General features: G+C 43.3%; 1 protein-coding gene across 8 annotated transcripts in view; it reads right to left on the minus strand.

Annotated features, from left to right (window-relative positions):
• Positions 1-6974, minus strand: part of DICER1 (dicer 1, ribonuclease III) — a 73170-nt gene extending 66196 nt beyond the window's left edge. For 4 of the 8 annotated variants that reach the window (XM_080594906.1, XM_080594904.1, XM_080594900.1 and 1 more), the window contains exon 1: positions 6495-6657. The gene's annotated coding sequence lies outside the window, so the exon portion shown is untranslated. The other 4 variants (XM_080594905.1, XM_080594902.1, XM_080594901.1 and 1 more) reach the window with 4 other exon arrangements.
• Between the last annotated feature and the right edge of the window lie 255 nt (positions 6975-7229).

Here is a 7229-nt window from a genome sequence, read left to right on the forward strand (position 1 = left end):
CAGCTGTGCCCCTGGTCTGACTTGGAAAATACAGTTCAGCTCCCTAACCATGTCATTTTTCTCCTTTACCTAGGGAAGCTTGTGCTTGCTGAACCAGCAGAAATCAATTGTGTGCAGGTGTCAGATGAGTATTAGAGCTGGCATGAGGAGACAATTGTCATCCGTTTTGACAGCCATCATACGGTCTACGTGACAGAAAACAAGCAAATTGGATTCAAGAGGTTTTTGACTGTCACTCAAAAAGAGAGACTAACTTCTTCATTGCCAACTGTTGCTGACCTGTGTGTCACTAAGTGACAAGAAACCTAAAATTCCAGCAACAGAACTTCTTGCTCTCCAGTCCAAAACCAATTAATCGAATGCAACAAAAGAAAACATCTAGTGGCAGCAGACAGCAGTAACAGGATGACCAGATAAAAGACTTTTAACAACTGTTAATAGCTGGCAGTCAATGTATACATTAGTAGCATTATTGGCACATTACTCAAAATGCTTGCCAGAAATCAGCACCTGCTTCATCATTATGCCAGTCACTACATGCCCTAAAATCATCCAGCAGTTTGTTGCATGCCCTCATCCACTGAGATGAAAAACAGTCGGTGGACAGTTTCAACTAATCATGGATTTTGTTACTGAAAACTCATCTTCTATAAGTAACACAGACTTAAGATGACCACTTTTCAGAAAATTCAGTATTAATCAAGGCAGGTTTCACATCTCAATTTCTACACAGCAGAGCATTAACTATGCAAAGATTACCATAGGGAAAATTACTCATCTCCTGGAAGTTGATTGTATGTCTTTCAAAGACCCAGGGAGCTCATAAATGTTTTTGGCATTCTCCCAGTCTTTTTTCAATGAACTACTTCAAGGTAAAAATGCAGGCCTAGGTTGTACATTACCTTCGTAAAACCTACACCTCCTCCTCTGGAGCTCTGTGTCACAGCTCAAGCTCTTTCCTCTCAAATCCCAGGACAGGAATTCTTTAGTGCATATTCTAGTCACACTTCTTCAGAGAAAGATTTCATGAAATTGTAGTCTTTCTGATTACACAGCAAACAAATCAACTGATGTATTCAGCAGATAATCATATAGACTTGAATAGCTGGGTATACATTTCTTAATTATTTATAATCCTTGAAGGCATACAAATAAACAACTCTCTCTTGCAGTGTCAGTTACAGCTTTCTATGTTTCTTCAGTGCCAAAATAAGTCAATTCAGGAGGCTCATGTTGACAGAGTTCAATGTTATTTAGAGCAATGAAGAAAGGAAAAAATTCATTACAAGTGGTAAAAAATTAAAGTGAGGTCCCTGGGATCCTGTTTAATTTTCCCTAGCAAACAGAAAATGCAGGCCTTGCTTAGAATAACTGTAGAAATAATGAGAAAGAAAAATAACCTCTAGGCTCTTAGTAACATGCTCGTGTCACTTTCCTCTTACAGTCTCTGCCATTCAGGTTGACTCCAGGTTGAAACTATTCATTTCCTCAGGTCAATTTTCTCCTTGTTTAGCACCACAGAAACAGGAAAGCATTAGTAGTAAGAACAATAAATAAGTAAGAAATACACACAGATCTTCCCAGGGACTCAGAGAGCATATGGCAGAAACAACAGATCTAATCAAGTTTTCTTTTTGACGTGGTGTACTTTTCATGCCCATTATCCACCTTCAGTAGTCAGCTTCTAAAGCCTTGGAGATCGTTTTGACAGTACTAAGTCAGACAGCAATAGTAACTAAAAATGATCTTAAGTAATGGGAGGGGCATGTGCCGTCCGCCCCCCCAAGTCTTTTCGAGAGATCATATCACTTCTTGATTAATAACTTCACAGGGCAGATCAGCAATACGGGCATTTAACTTTAGTGCCATGGTGGCAAAAGGTTGTAGGTAACCAGAGGAAAAAAAAATAACACCCAAGGCTAAAACTCAGTTATACTGAATGCATTTGCTTTCCCCTAGTTTTTCTTTTTGGAAGAAGACATAACTATTGACCATGAAGTTAGCAAGGCAGACAGATTTGCCCACTAAGAAATACAAAACTTAAGCGAGGAACTAAGAGTCTCACTTGAGAGTGATTATACTTGGTCACCTTTAATGATAAGGATATTAGTGCCAAGGTGACTGAACTTTTATAAAGCCAAAGTAAGTCAGCTTAAATGTATCTAATTCTCTTAATGTACAAAGGCAGAATACAAACATCTTGTAACTGTCCTTGATTTAAGCACTTGAAAGTTAAACTGAAAGAATGGGGTGGAGAGAGAGAGATACCTGAATTAACTCTGGACCACTACAGATCATCTCTAGAAGTTCTTAAGCATCAACTATGAAGCAAATTTACATTGTTCACTTCTTTTTGAAGAAGAAAATACACAGCCAAAGAGCCAGCAACAGTTACAAGAAAGCTGTAAGAAACTTGATCTAGATCACAGATGAGGGAGGGAGGCTGTTGCAAACAAAAAAGAAACATGAATTGCAAAGTTAGCCAGCCCAGACACGTTTGCATAGGCAAATCAGCTCAAGGGAGTCAAACAAGTTAACTTCAGAAAAACTGTATTTGCCTCTCTTCCTATGGGGAAAGGAAATTTATGTTATCAGCAAGGAGGTCTAAAATTCCAGCCAGCTTTCATAAAGATTAAAAAAATAATCATTAATTCTTGCATTTTCAAGGAGACCAAGTGTTTCCTGCTACCCAGTCAGGTTTTAGCATCTGCTGAGGAAACTCTACGTGGGTTGACATTTTATCAGGAATAAGAGACTCCAAAAGAGAGACAGGCACTGGAAACCAGGTTTTAATAATTAACAGTAAGGGTTGGGGATTTTCTTGTGTACACAAACGGTAAAGAAAAAACAAGAAAAAAACAGGTACACTGATGAGTGATTTATGAAAACTACAAAAAGAATCTAAAAACCCACAATGCCAACTTAAATAGTCCAAACCTGTCTACCTCTATTCCCAGCAGCCATCCCACTGCACGTCGGACACAAATGCACACTTATTTGGTGAACTCAGTTAAGGAACTGATCCTTTATGAATGGCAACAAAAGATGCAAAACATGGGCAGAAACTGATTACACCTTACATGGCAGCATTTGCAGTACTATGTGATGGACATAAAAAAAAAAGCAGAGCAAACAAGTTTTTCTACAAGACTCTTGAATTTGCAAGGATGAAGAAAGAATGATTTTGGTTCTAATGCCTTGGTCAGAAGGGACCCACCTGTCCCACTGTCTCAGTCAAAAAAAATAAAATAGAACCTGCAGATTCGTGTATATACAGCTACATAAAAGCCACAACAACAGGTACAAAAGACCCTGGCTTCAGTAGTATTTATGCAAGGAAAAATTGGAGAATATTGCTCTTCCTAGTTCCAGTTCTCTGCTTCACAATTCCGGACCATGCAGCAATTTGAAGGTAAGAAATACCAGGGAAAGTGTCCTTAACTCAGTCTGCAATAAAGAGCAGAAATAACAAGGGAGTTTGAGATACGCTGCTTAAGTTCAAACTTGAACATTTGTGACATCAGTAGGTAAGGCATGGAAGAACTAACAAAACCAAGAGTTCACTTAACAGAGTATCAAGGCATACTTTAATAAAATTGCATGCTGCTGTGTCCCATTGATTCCATCCTTTAGCATGGTTATTTAATGACATTCCTACACCTGCCCACCCCCTCAAATGGTCAGCACTCTTTGAACACCAAACTTTCAAATTCAAACCAAAGATTGCAGTAACTTCATCTAAAAAGTGAAGTTTTAGTTTTTACTATATATCAAGTTTTTCTTCTGGTTTATCACAATCCATATGGAAGTCATGAAAGGCTGAAGGATAAAGAAATAATGGAGTGGAGAAAGCACGATTTTCCTTTACTTATTATTTGCCTTCAAGATAGCGTGTTCAAAAAGCACATTTCACACAATTATACAGAGGTCACTGCTCTGTACAGTACTACAATTACACTTCTACTTAACTTAAAGGGAGCCACTTCTGAGGGAGTGGAGCTGAGAGTGTAAAATAAATTCTGTGCTATCAGTATGAAGAAATTACTGCTGAAATACGAAGGTGATGGGACACAGATGGTCAGTGGCTACAGAGCGAGCCATTACAACAGGAGGGAAGTGGAGCACAGCGGCCACCTCACTGCTCTGCCAGCAACCTATCAAGCTCCATATCCACCATTTGTACCACACCAACTGCATGAGAGAAAAAGAAAACCACATTTTCTCTCCAATAATTATGAAATAATGGTATAATCCATGTCAAAGTATGCTTTGATGCTTGATAGATTAGATTAAGGCCATAAATAAAACTCGTCTGTAGTCTTCGCATTATAATGCTTGTCACTCTATAATGCTCGTCCTTAAGCATACAATCCTTTCCAAAAACCTTCTTGAACTGTTGCTCTCACTCACATTCTACAGCTTACCCAAAGAGAAATAAGTCAACTGCACGTTCACCATATTCATTTTACCAGGTTGCTCCTTGCTCTACTAAAAAGTATAAAAATGCTTTCTGTTTGTTTTTGTCAGTAATTTGCATTCAGTTACAGATCAATGCACATACAGAAAGTGTACATGGGCAAAGCAGCAGTACTGAAACTCTGTAATAAGGTGCACCTGAAGCAACTTTGTGTCAAGGAAAAAGGACCTTACAAATCTTTGAAACAGGAAATGTATGGAATAAAAAAAAAAAAACATTTTTTGTGTAACTGTAGATTCTGCTTTTTTTCTTCCCATAATCTACAGAGCATTAAGGTAGATCTCAAAAACAAAGTATAACTCCTATAAAAAAAGGTTTGTATAATATGTCAAACAAAGTATCTTTCCAGCTTGTTGGCCTCCCTCTGCCAGTATCCAATGGAGGACATATATGAAGGAGTATAATAGTAAGGGAAGCCTTGAATTTACGTAATTTACCTTCACTGACCAGTCACCTTGATGTTTGCCAAGCCTGAGAAGATATTTCCGTGTTTGATAGTTTCTGACCCCCCCCACACACACAAATTAACTGTTTCATTTTTCAGGTAAACTTTTGGCATTCCTAATATGCTGCACCAGGTATTTTAGTTACCCATGATATAAAGTAGTAACTCCTTTCATTTGTTTTAAATCTGTAAACTACAGTAACCTTTCAAAAGCAGGTGAAAAAAAGTTACTGCACAATGCCCCTTACCCCTCCTCTGGGGACTCTTTCCCCAGGTGAAAAGTCCTAGTCAACTTTGCCTCTACCTTTTTTTTTTTTAGCCTAACACAGCCTTTTTCATGTAGAATAGACAGACAGGAAGAATACCCAAACTGCATTTAGCATTAAATATATAGGCCAAACAAGGAATTAAACTCCATCATACTGATGCCAGTTTATTTTAATTTAAATGTTAATTCCAACATTTTTAGCTTTTTTGGTTGCTGAGTACTGAGCTGCCACTTGCACAGAACTGAAGCATCACCAAGACACTTTCATAAACAGCAGTAGCTAATTCAAAGCTTGGCACTTCTGAATACACAGGTATATACTTTTAAATCCTATGCATTAATAAATAATGAAGTAGCAATCCAATGAGGATATACATATAAGCACCTTCCAGCTGCAACCTTCTAGGAATATCTCCAAACCTTTTGTAGTTTGGAAGACTACAACACATCTTGGAGACACAGACAATGGGAAAGCTCCTCTTCATAGAGAGACTTAGAATAATTATGGCATATTAGAAGTCATTCCTGTTTGTGTCTATATCAACTGGTTAAAGAAAAACACCACACACACTCAACTCACCAAAGATATGCATGCAGTTTGCACTTCACCACAGCACCCAGAATGGTTTATATAGCAAAACAAAAAACAAAGTAATATAAAGAAAAGAGTGTCTAAAAAGTTGTTTTGATTTTTCATTTAAAAGTGGTCATCACCTTCAAACCTACAACTTGCACCACTCTAGCTCACGGTATAACTTGATGTTCAATACCTTAGCGTAAAGATTGCTGATATCTTATAACCTGAAGTACCAAACAACCTCCAGACTTCCAGTATTTGAAGTTAACTGGTGATTTACTTTTTGGAAATAATGATTTATGAGGAAGGATAATACACTAAGAAATCCCTCCAGATGTCAATATCACAGTCAGTTTTCTACCCATTCACTCCTTTTTCCAGTTTTACCCCCGGCACCAACCAACCCCAGCGCAGAACTACGCCTTTTTCCCCTCCTGGCCTTTCTCAGCCCCGAACCACGCGGCACAAGGCACGCCTTCACCACCCTGCCGCTACATTTTCCCCCCTTCTACAAGCGGTCGGGGAGGGGAAGAGCGGCGCGGGGCCGTGCTGCGGGCACGCTGCGGGCACGCCGCCCCGCACACCGCCTCACACACCGCCCCGGAGCGGCGCCCCGTGCCCCCCCCATCCCCCTCAGCGCCCCGCGCGCAGACAAAGCCGTGAGGGGCCGGAGCGCGGCCCCCGCCTCACGCACCCGCGGGGCCGGGCCGCGGCCGCCATCTCCTACCTGCTGTGACGGGAGGCGGCCCGGCGCGTCCCCCCGCTACAGGCCGCGTCTCATTGTGCCGCCGCCGCCGCCATTTGCCCGCCGCCGCCGCGCTGCCCCCGGCTGTCAGGTTCCTCCATTCACCTGGGCCCCCGCGCGGCCGCCTCCCCCTGCCTGCCCCCCCCCCTTACGCCGCCGGCCCTACGCAAACGGAGCACCTCCCCCAGCCCTCCCACCCATACCAACGGGGGCCGCCCAACGCCCGCGACGCAAGCCCGCTCCGAGAATTCCGCCCTGCGCAGCTCGCACGCTCCCCATCGCCGCGCTGTGAAAGGAGCCGCGCGATTGGCGGCGGGAGGCGGGTAAAAGGTGAAAGGTTCACCGACCGGCCAATCCGCTCGCCGGACACGGCAGCTGCCGGGGAGCCGCCGGGTGGTCCCGGCGCTCACGTGTGTGCGCCCTCCCCTCCCCCGCCAGAGCGCCGCGAGGCTCTCGGCCCCGGCTGCCCGGCCCCCACGCTCCTGCCCTGCGCATGCGCGCGGGCGGGGCTCGCGCGCGCGGGAGGTGGCGGGCGCAGCGCTGAGGCGAAGGGCGGCAGCCGCCATCTTGGCGGGGTCGGAGGCCGGCGGGGTCGGAGGCCGGCGGGGTCGGGCTGTGTTGTTCGGGTCGTAGGGCGGGGAGGTGGTGAGGCCGCCTGCAGGGCACTGCTCTTTCCTCTGGGGCAGGAGTGGTCTTGAAGATTTGAATGTCACTGAA

The sequence above is a fragment of the Anser brachyrhynchus genome (assembly GCF_964034855.1).
Source record: "Anser brachyrhynchus genome assembly, chromosome: 5".
Lineage (NCBI taxonomy): Eukaryota > Metazoa > Chordata > Aves > Anseriformes > Anatidae > Anser > Anser brachyrhynchus.